The following is a 12,238-nucleotide window of genomic DNA, read 5'->3' as shown; positions in this document are numbered from 1 at the left end:
TCATAGAAAATAAAATATTAATAAGTGGGGCCTCTGGGCTTTAGGCAGTATCAAAATTTTCCAGTCACCAAGCCAGCACATTAGCTTTGCAGTTCATTTGAGCATGGTCCTGTGTTCAAGCAGGTGCTAGAGAGTCACATCCTGAATTTGGGTGGGGGTCATCAGGATGAGAATCTACTTCAGTCATGTAGACCCACAATAGCATCTAACCCAGGATATAGCTCTCCATGTCCACCAGTGCATCCTGAGTAGGGTACAATTTGTGGGGTACAAAGTACAGAAATGCAATTTTTTTAAATAAGAAAACAGCTGTCATTTCAGTTTCTCAGAAACAGCTCTTATAACAGTCTTTCATAGGAGGCAGCAAAATGGAGTCTCAGGCCAGCCTATGAGAGTTCTTGCTTTATAATTGTTTTATCTCACTTTTCAAGATTTTATATCCATCATCTGTATTTTTTACTACTCTGGAACCCATAACTGACAAACTTATTGATTGTATTTATCACTTCACACCACAGCAGATGGGATTAAAAGTGTTCACCACCACACCCTGTTTTGAATTCCAATTTTGAAAAGATAGAGCATTTGGCTAGCATTCATGAGGCCCTGAGTTTGAACCCTAGCAACAATAAATAAAGAAATGAATAAATAAATACATAGATAGACAGATTGATAGATGAAAGACCTGTGTTCAAGTAAACTTGTTAGTGGTTTTTGTCTTCTTAATCAATTAATCTGATTTTAGTTATGTTCCGGGCAATAATCCAAATTATAACTCTTTTTGAGAGAGAGAGAGAGAGAGAGAGAGAGAGAGAGAGAGAGAGAGAGAGAGAGTTTTTAAATTTTTATTTGTTTTTATTTTTTGGCAGACACAACATCTTTATATGTATGTGATGCTGAGGATCGAACCCAGGGCCTCGTGCATGCCAGGTGATCACACTACCACTTGAGCCACAACCCCACCCAAATGATAACTATTGATGCTAAACATTTAGAATCCTCATGGTTAAAAATCTGTTGGGAATTTACAATAACCAGTTATTAACAGGTGATTTGATTGGCATACATTTTAATATAGTATCCAGAATTATGTCTAAAAACATATGAGATTCTTTATGAATTTTTGCCATTTTAAAGCAAATATTAATAAAATATCTAAATAAATATAACTTGAAAAAGTTATGTCATATTTGACAGGACTTCCCATCATATCAAATTAGGCTAATTGCCTTAATGTCTCTCTTCTAGAAATCCCTTGAGCAAATATGGAGTTCTCTAGAACATCCCAATGTTATCTCAAGGTCAAATGACAATGTAGACTTTGATCATAGAGAAGTTAGTCAATAATCTCAAAAGGTTTAAAGCACTTAATGAAACCTGGGGTCCCAAATCATTATAAAAGAAAAGTCATTTAACCAGAGTGATGAAAGATATTTAAAGTGAATGCAGAAAGTTATGTCCTATGAAATAATACTTCAAGTTTTAACAGAGATGATTTAATTTTACTTTTCCCATGTAATCAGAGAATTTGATAAAACCAACTTGACCCTAAAAACTTACTCTCCCCTCCTCCAGTACTGAGCATTGTACCAGGTGCCAACTCCCCAGTTCTCTTTGGTTTATTTTGAAACAGGCTTGCCAAATGGCCAATTCTGGCCTGAGTCTTGCCATTCTGCTTCCTCAGGCTCCTCAGAATCTGGAATTACAGGCATGGCCCACCTCACCTTGCTTAAAAAAAAAACAGCTACTTGAGAGATGTTCAACTGGAACATTCCACGTGGAAGCCATTACTGTTTTTAATTGTCTTTGGAATCATTGCCCACCAGTTTCAAAATGTGCTTGAGAATGAACCATAATAGACTCCACTGAGTGCAGAAGAAAGGCTCTCTGGAGTTTCTTGGAAGTGGCAGGTACCATTCTGCGTTTTATTAATCTCTTGAGAGCCAATGATAAAAATCCTATGATCTTCTTTGGAAAGTTAAGAGTTTAGAAGCCATTTTTTGGTGTAATGTTGTGGTTTTGGCAGAGTCCTACTGAAAGTCTATTATCAAACTATCAAGCTCAAGGACCTTCTCCTGCATGGTCCCCTGCCCTCCACTTTTGTGAGGATTTGGTACATGAATTTCATTTTGATTCGACAATCTTTCACAGTATCATCATCAGCTGGCTTATTGTGATCACGGAATATACTAAGCCATTACATGGTCAGTCTTGGCTCCCTTGAGGTTTCTGAATCTGATGGCAATCATTTGGCATGCATGAGGCTGCTGGACTGTGTGTGTGTGTCTGTGTGTGTGTGTGTGTGTGTGTGTGTGTGTGTGTAGTACCAGGGATTATGTACCTGAGACAGTTTACTACTGAGCTACACCCCCAACACTTTTTATATTTTTATTTGAGACAGGGTCTGACTATGTTGACCAGGCTGGCTTGGAATCTCTGATCCTCCTGCCTCAGCCTCCAAAGTTACTGGGACTGTACGTGTGCAACTCAGTACCTAGCCATAGAGCATTTAAAAACCTCAAAAGATTACATTGCACCTGGGAGCAAGTGCCATTACTAAAAGGAGAATAATAACCTCAGACTGCAAAATTCCTCTGGATGAATATTATACCGATACCGAGACCCTGAAATAACTCTCAGACCACACATTGCCATTCCAATTAAGCCTTTATTGCTGACCAGCAGCAGACACTCTACTCTCTAAAAGCGAGATGGTCAGAGTAACTTGCCAGCTTCAGTTATGCCTCATATTTAAGCCAAAAAACCACAAAAGCGAGATTTGGGGGTGAAGCCAAGGTAAGCAAGCACACTTAATATGTAAAGAAGAGTAGTGTACTACAATTTTATTGATGTTTTTATATCAACCAAGTTTTAGACTCTGTAATGTGGAACAATACTCTAAAATAACAGTTGCTGTTTCACCAGAGGTGTACAAACCTTCATTTGTCCAGTTAGTAGTTCTACAGAATAAAACTTAACAGACACAATGTAATTAATATTTTAAGAAGTGTTTGTCATTTTAATAGGTAAATCAAACTTTGGTTTATATCAGTACATTAATATTTGCTCTTAGGGAATAACCTTGAATATTTTTAACTATTAGTATTACATATATAAACAACTTAGTTATAAAATTTTTTTTAATATTTCTTCTTTATTTATAGATGTTTACATTACTTACTTAGACCCTATTGTTTACTTAGATGTATTATAATTATGTTTTTTAAACAAAAAGAAGGATGAATAAAAGTATATTTAAGGTTTTTGTTCTAAAAGCAGCCATAGTTTTGGCTCAAGGTACAGCAGAAAAGGAATTTCTCTAAGAAAGCTGCTATGTTGATGGCCATACAACAAGGAAGACATTCAGTAGTGATAAATGCAGATCTCTTATTGCAAAAGGACAAATTTTTTCAATTCCTTTAAAATGCAGCCAATACTTTTAGCTAGTGCTATCTCACTGAGGTGTCTTACTCTTCTTGTTCTTCTCTAAATACAGCATTATAGTTTGAATAGTGACTAGTTAGTCACTTCTTCCAAATATGCTTCTAAAGAACCCAAAATTTCCTATAAACAATTCATATGCCTTTTCTAGGGTGAAATGTACCATGGCTATACCATGTTACATAAAGAAGAAATTGGGTAGGTGAGTGGGAAAGAAGCACAGGTATTATTTTAGGGAAAGGAAAACTACCTGAGATAAAATTTGTCCCCAAGGGTAGGGGTTAAGTGACATGAAACCTCACCTCTTTACCCTGCTTCTCAGAAAGAAAATTTCTAGGTTTTCAATAACTTTGAAGAATTCCTGTGTATTCCATCCTTAAAGAATCAAGAAAATTGCATCTTTAATAATATTCTGTTTCCATTTTAAGAAGATATTTAGATTAAACTTCTGATAATATCAGAGGGAGGTAGAATCTGCAAAGGTCATCTTTGGTAGAATGGGCTAAGAGTTATAAACGATAATGTAAGTTATTGTAGGTCTCTTTTTTTAATTTCGTGGCTTTCATATAAAATATTTAATTCAATGCATGGTTACTTAGACTCATCAATTATTTCTTCAGCTCCCTTAAAAATCTAGTTAGCATCTTCTGAAATAAAATTCTACAGTGTTAAACACTAAGATATGTATGAATACATCTGCAATAAGATGATCAAAGAATGCTGTGAAGTACAGCATCAATGTTAGCAGCATACTGCATGACTAAGCTTAAAAGCCTATCTGCAGTTTATTTGCAAGGATTTTTCTTTCTCTCTATTTTTTTTAGGGGTGGGGGAAAGAGGTACATGTGTTAGCCAAGAATACTTGCCCACAGAAAGAATTCATCTCTAGAATGTCTTTAATGGAATATGCATAAGGACCTACTGTTTCTAAGAAGCAGCTAGCCATATAAAGAATTATGCCTTTGGAAAGCTTAGGTCATCACAATATTGGTTCTGCTCTTCAATTCTGACTTGAAAACCAACCAACCAATCAATCAATCCTCAAAAGAGCCAAAATAAAAAAGAATAGTTATTCTTCCTAAGGCCACGTATCAGGGATGATAGTATAAGACCCTTTGGTAATTCATAAGTCAGCCTCCTTATACCAAATTTGGCTTCATAATAAATATTAAGGGAGAGCCCTGAATAATTTGGTAACAACTAAAATGTCAAATAGTGATTGTGTGAAGAGGCAAAATAATTCATGCTCTATAATGCAGATTCTAATTGGGCTCTCAATAATTTGCATGGCACAACAAGAAAAGCCTACATGAGGAGGCTTCCAACACGGAAAGATATAAAAGACTTTTTCCTGAGGGAAAAAAATTAATAAATAAAAATTTCATTTAGGTAAGAAAATAGAAAAAAATCCATAATCTGTACATAACTTGTCCTTTTTTTTTTGTACAATCAGTGCTTTACAAAGGTTTCCTAATTTTTATACCTTTAAGGACAATCATAAAATGAGAAGAATTCATAATTATAATTCTTAAAACCATGTAATCAACCTGTATCCATAAACTCATGCATTTTGGCATCTTTTACTCATGAATAATTTGATTGCTACAAATCCTTCTAAGATTTGAGTTTTTCTTCCTTCTAATTCCATTTGTCTTAAATCTTCACCTTTCTTTTCTTCCTAAAGTCAAAAACCAGACCACTTGCGATGATGTTCCTCTAGCTTGTCTTCAATTAAGCACAGAGGTAGAGCATAGAGGAAAGGAAAGACAAGGGCATGCTGGGAAAGTAAGTGAGAGATAAAAGGAAGTAAAAAAAAGGATCCTTGATTATCTGCCCTCTTTGCCTTTTTGTCCCCCCACCCCTTTTTTTTTGGTGATCCACTTCAATTTTCCATCCTACTTGGTAGAATCACATTTTGAGAAATCTAACAGTTATCACAGGAGATTTAGTATAAAAAGATGAGTCAATCAAATATTTAAAGAAGATTGAAGGATGGGATAATTAACGTGTACCTAAACTTACTTTGTTCCAATAGAATGAACAGTTTCAATACAACTCTGGTCTAGAGACTCCAGTTTGTTTTCAGCCTCTCAGGAATGACTGTTTTGTCATTTACATTTTATCAGACAGACCAATTTTTAAAACACATACATCTTAAATCTTACAAGTGTGAAACAGATAGGGAAGAGATGGGTATAGACTGTATTATCTCACAAGACTCACACTATAAAGTACACTGACTCAAGCTTTCTCTAGTCTTTCACACCTGCACATTCACTCAAGCAAACATACTAGACATAAAAATTGTGCAAGATCAAGCATCAGCTTTCTATTTTAAAAGCCTTAATAATATTTAAAAAATGTAGATAGGCTCACTGCAGTTTCTTTAAAGGAATATTAAGTACTACAGTACTCCTTTAAAAAAATTCACAACTCAGTGTTAAGAACACAGTAGGTAACTGTGGCTTGACAATTACTTAACATTATCGATAGCATCCAGTGCCAGATATGGATATCAACAATAAGAACCACTTGATAACATAAAGGAATAATCTGTAAGTGATGTCACCAACCCTAACAAATTTAATAATACTCACTACAACATATTATTCACCTTTGCTTCATAGTCACATGAAATAACTAATATCTGTTTAGGTTACATACTTAAGAGCAGCACCTGCCCTACTACACAAGAAAAGGTTGCCCACATGGATGCTCTAAAACCCCTCAATGTATAGCTGAGAGGTCTTGTTCTACTCAGTGCCAAATGTTTTTATGCAACATTGCTTGGGCAATGACTGCACATTAGTAGGATAAATAAATATATGAAGTATTCCCTTAAAATGGTAAAGGAGTACTCCTGCATTCAGATGTGGAATACAATAATCCAAGAAATGGAAGAGGAGAAACAGGAAATAGTCCTTAGGTTACTGATTAAAGCAAGGTTTGATAAAGATATCCCCTCTTGTAGGCACTCAGCGGGTAGAATGTAGCCACAACGAATTTCCCATCAAACATCCTTCCAGTTAGTAATTTCTGAGCAGCTTTGGAATCACCAGCATTTGCATACTCAACAAAGACTTGCCCTCTGCAAGGATTTTCCTTTGGAACAAGCAGAGACACTACTGGTCCATATTTTTGACATTCCTCTTTTACATCTTCTACAACATCTTCATATTCTTCTTCATTCTCAAGATAATCATCATCCAGCACATTGAGCAATCTTAGGACTGGAGTAGAAAGCATCACCAAATCTTCAATATGAGGGGCAAAAGAAATGCTGAAGAATGGACTGCACAATGCCATTTCAGCAGGAATCCTTCTGCTTGGATCATCATGAAGCATGCTTTTGATAAGGTCTCTTAGGTGATAGACTGGAATTGCGGCATTCACCACTGCTTTACTGGCAAATATGTGATCAATAATAGCAGAACTATTTGCCTTCCATTCCTGAGATCTAACTGTATGTTTCAGTTTCATTCCTGAGAACATTTCCAGTAAAATAATTCGTAGGCCCCACAGATCAACAGCTGAGGTACATTCTGTATCACTCTGCAGGCCAGCCTGGGCCAAGCAATTTTGCAGTTCTGCTTCAGGAGTCAGATACCCATCTGTCTGAATATACTTTACATCCTGATTGCCTTCTTTGAAGCTAAGTCCAAAGTCGATGAGTTTAAAACATTCATTCTCTCCACTCCACAATATGTTACGTGGCTTGAGGTCTGCATGGACATAACCCTCATGATGAAGAAAAGCAAGGGCCTCCAGAACATCTCTGGCACAATGCTGTATCATCCACATGGAACAACCCTGGTGACTGGAATATAAAAGTAATTCCGAAACACTGACATCCAGGAGTTCAAGCAACAGACAGCGTGATGGCACATTTGGAGAGAAGTGGATTGTAAAGACTCCATATAAAGTCATGATGTTCCTGTGACCCTGCAACTGCTCCAGCGCCGCCCTCTCTTTGCGGAAACCATACTCCGCTGCTGAAGGCCAGCAGAACCCGCAGTCACATCCCCGCCAGCCAGACCAGCGGCTCCGCAGGGAGGGGCCTGCAGCCGCCTCACCAGCTCAACCGGAAACCAGGATATAATTATGTTTTACCACACAAAGACTTTCTTACCTAGAAACATGTTTTTTACTAAATATATTTTTATATTTAGAAACTTTTAATAATTTTTGATCCATGGATCCCTCTTTTTGTTTATACCTTAAAATAACCCTTATCAATTTCTGAATTTAGATAAATTAATCCATTTTAATAAGAGGAAATATATTTTTAGTACTCTAAATGAAATGCAGTTGAAACCTCTTGACTATTTGTATATAGAATTATACCCGCTGGGACTTTTAACTTTTAGTAACCTTGTTTTGGGGATAATGTAAAGTAAATTGAATTTTTTTAAATTTACCAAAATATGAAAACACCAACAATGCTTAAATATTTTACCTTATGGAACGTAAAAAGTTTGATTATTTGATATTACATTTAATAGTTAACATTTAAATTTTGTAAACCAATCAGATGTCTCTAACAAACACATCCATGATTAATTTCATATAGGTCAAATCTAATTTACATTTTTTTAAAAAAAAGGTATAAGATAAGTGCATTGAAGAGCATTTGTAATTTTTCCCATTGAAGAAAAATCCTAGAGACAATGGATATTATACACTTAAGAGATATTAACAGTTTATTTACTGTTTGACCACCTAGAAACAAAACTGTGCATTAGTAACTATAAAGACATTTGGACTTTTATTTATTCACCCAATTTCAATTGAACCTTTTAAATCATATGAAGCAAAGGTATTTGGATCCATTTTTTTAAATTTTAATTTATGAGCTCATATGTCAACTTTTAGTACTAAATATATGTGGACATGGCAATATATGTAGATGGACAGTACACTGGTGCCCCTACAGAAAACAGACAAACAAAAGCCTTGTAGGTATTTGTTAAAAACCTATTAGACTGAGAATTAACCCTTGTAAATTGGCCTTAGAACAAAGCAGAATGTAATCAGAAAAACATATTAACCTAGGTGTATCAGATCAAAATTATGAATTTAACAAATATAGACTTTACAAAACCTTCCTGGCCTATTCCTGAGGTGGTCCTGCTCATCAAAGATGAAAAGAATTAATGGAACATAGACAAATGACAAGGCCTTATTCCTCCCTGAGGAACTTCTGAAAGAGGAACTCCATTGGTCTCCTCAGGACCTCAACACCCAGGTTGGGGTCCCATTGTATGTTAAATAGGAGAGTCCAGTCTGCATAATCCCCTGAGATGGGAACTGTGAGTTCTTTGGGAAGAAGGGGAGCAGAAGATATGTGTCAAAGGCAACTTTCTCTGATATGGTTTGGATATAAGTTGTCCTCCAAAGCCTCTGTGTTAATGCAAGAGGTAAAATGATCAGATAATGAGAGCTATAATCCAATTAATCCTTCAAATGGATATATTTCTGTGTGTGTGTGTGTGTGTGTGTGTGTGCGTGCACGCGTGTGTGTGTGTGTGTGTGTGTGTGTGTGTGTGTGTGTATTCTGATAATTAGCATGCTTTCAAATCTACAAAACCATTGACAAAATGCAGATTCAGAAGCCCCCTCTGGCTGCTAAGTTCCTCTGACAATGATTGGTTTTAGCAGGGTTGCCATAACCCAGGTAGGTGCCATCCCAACCAGAACACAATTCAACTTTCCTCCTCAGGGGTCTTCCTGGTTCTTCTCCAAAGATTTTGTTTGTCCAAGGCTTTTTCCAAATCCCAAGAGTCCTGTCCTTTCTGTCCTACAGTCTTTCAGTCTGATACCTTGTCAGGACTCTCGAGATAATCTTATGACCCAAGCACTGGAGTGAAAGAAGGTGTGGGGGGATGACCAGAATGTTTGGCTGGGAGGTTCCCACAGAAGGCTCATAGGAGACCACTCATCACCTGGAACTAGAGGAGAGCAGGGAGCTGGGACTGGAGAGGTGGCCCCAGGCAGGGCTTGCTAAGTGGCAATTGGCAGGCTTGGAACTTGGCCTGAGTTCTGTTTCCATTTCCATAAGTCTGTTGAGAGGGCCATGCTCCCTAGATGGAATTAACAAGAAACAGAGACACCATCAGAGGAATCATTGCCACCAAGGTGAAAAAGACTGGCTTTTACTTGAGTGACCACAGGAAGCTTGGTAGACCATGGAGGTGACCCTGGGCAAATTGACTCAAGGTTGCTCTTTTGCACCACACAGAGGAGGAAATCTTCTCCTGGGCAGGGAAGAAACCTGCAATCTCAAGGGTACTAAGACTGGCCTTGAGGGGATTTGGTGAGTTGAGGCCCAGAGTTTCCAGAGGTCACAAGCATCCAGACTCTGCGTGCACCAGAGATCACAGGAGCTCTAGTCCAGGAGGAAACAACACCCAGCAGGAAAGCTAGATTCACCAACAACCAGGGTCTAGTTTCTAGTTTCATCTCCCCAGGGGCCTCCAAGTTGCCTCTACCCAGGTGCACCACCAGCCTCTACACTGTCCAATAACAAAAACAAACAAACAGAAAATCACTTTTGGGGGTGGGGGAGATTGATTTTGAATTAATTTTCATGCCTGTTCTCTCCACAGTCAGCGCCAAACACAGAAAAGTGTAATCTGAAGCAAGAGCCACCTAGAAATTAGTGTCAAATGAGCCAGTAGCTTGCAGGCTTCTCCCATTGTGTCCCTTTTCCTAGCAAGTAACTTTCTACTAACTATCTAATGCTGGGTTCTAGAGCCAGATGTCATTGTGCCCAGTAGAGGGAATGGGCAGCTTGTGGGTGGACTCTGTCATTAGTCAGGGTTGTCCATTCGCCATTAGCTGTTTTTATTTTCTTTCTCTCCTTCTCCTCCTCCTTATTCTCCTTCTACCCCTCTTTCTCCTCTCCATTCTTCATCTTCTTCTATTTTTGTTACTGCTGTTTGAACTAAGGGTACTTAGCCACTGAGCCACAATCCCAGCTCTTTTCAATTTTTATTGAAGCAAGATCTCACTAAGCTGCTTATGGCCTTGTTAACTTGCTGAGGCTGGCTTTGAACTTGTGATCCTTCTGCCTCAGCCTCCTAAACCACTGGGATTACAATCATGGCCCGCCACATCTGAATCCAGGCCTGTCTAATGCTGAGACAGGATCTCACTTTATTCTCCATACTAGTCTCAAACTCATGATCATCCTGCTGTAGCCTCTTGAATAGATGGATTACAGAGAGGTACCAACATCCTCTGTTTAAATGTAAGCAATGCTAAAAGCCACATATAGTATTTGATAACATTTTCAAGTATAGATAGAAAATGCTAACTCTGAGATGAGGCTCCATTGTCATGTTTTTGTTGTACACGTGACAGTGTGCCACTTTGGAGTGGAGTCCTGGAAAAGAAATAGATCAGAATAGAGTCCAGCCTATGAAAAATATTGTGTCATTCCAGGTTTGGTGACCTGCACCTGTAATCCTGGCTCCCTGGGAGGCTGATTCAGGTGGATTATGAGTTCAAGCAATGCCCTTGGCAATTTAACAAGACACTGTCATACTAAAAGAAAAAGCCTGGGATGTAGCTGTAACAGAGCATCCCTAGGCTTCGATACCCAGTAAAACACCCACACATATTTGTAAAGGGGAAATAAAGAAATTTAGCACAGTGTGGTGGCACATGTCTGTAATTCCAATAACTTGGGGCTGAGGCAGGAAAACCAAATTGCTTAAGCAAGGATTAAATTGCTTCAGCAAATTAATGAGACCCTAAGCCACTTATTGAGACCCTCTCTTAAACTGAAAATATATAAATTAAAAGTAGATGTAGCTCTGTGGTGTAGTGTGCCTGGATTTAATCCCCAGAACCAAAACCAAAACCAAAACAAAACAAAAAATACAACAGAAAAAGGAAAAAAAAAAAAAAAAACAGAAGGAAAGAATTTTCATATGATCTAAACCAAAGCAGAAATCAAAACAATTGTGATAAAGGGAAACTGCATGTAGAGACACTAAGTCCAGACCTCTGGTCATTTGAAGAGAAAGAAATGTGATATTCTCTTTGCATCAAAAACAATGTGCCACCATTTTTTGCTTCTTTTTTGGTACTGGGGACAGAACCCAGTGGTGCTCTACCACTGAGCTACATCTCCACCTCCTTTTTTTTTTAATATTTTGAGACAGGATCTTGCTAACTTGCTGAAACTGGCCTTCCACATGTACTTCTCCTGCTTCAGCCTCTGGCATTGCTGGGTTTGCAGGCATGTGCTACTACTTGGCTGTAGGTCACTAGGGAAGACTGTCTGAGTGTAGACCCTCTAAAGGTTCTGTTTTGAGCTCAGTTGCCCTATACCACTAAAGCACTTGTTGCCAATTGCTCTGTTCTCATCCCTGATGCTAATGTAATAATGAGGACACAGTTTTGAGAAAAAGGAAAGGGAATGTTTACTATTTTGGTAGCAAAAAAAAAAAAAAAAAAAAAGATTGTCTTCTGTCCTAAAGGCTGTCATTATGACTATCAGAGGAACAGGTTGTTATTTTTTTAATTGATTTAAAAAAAAATAGATGAGAGCGGAATGCATTACAATTCTTATTACATGTATACAACACAATGTTTTATATCTGTGGTTGTATATAGAGTATGTTGACTCCAATTCTTGTCTTCATCCATGTATTTGTATAACGATGTCCATCACATTCCATAATCCTTGCTAATTCACTGTGCCCTTCTTTTCCCTCCTACTCCTCTGCCCTATCTAGAATCCATCTATTCCCCCCATGGTCCTCCACCCTACCCAACTATGAGTAAGTCT

General features: G+C 37.8%; 1 pseudogene; it reads right to left on the bottom strand.

The window, feature by feature from the left end:
* Positions 1-6,207: 6,207 nt before the first annotated feature.
* Positions 6,208-7,395, bottom strand: LOC143403919 (serine/threonine-protein kinase Kist pseudogene; annotated as a pseudogene).
* Between the last annotated feature and the right edge of the window lie 4,843 nt (positions 7,396-12,238).

This window comes from Callospermophilus lateralis, chromosome 7 (genome assembly GCF_048772815.1).
Source record: "Callospermophilus lateralis isolate mCalLat2 chromosome 7, mCalLat2.hap1, whole genome shotgun sequence".
Lineage (NCBI taxonomy): Eukaryota > Metazoa > Chordata > Mammalia > Rodentia > Sciuridae > Callospermophilus > Callospermophilus lateralis.
Note: the sequence above shows the minus strand (reverse complement) of the source record. Positions and strands in the feature narration are given on the sequence as shown.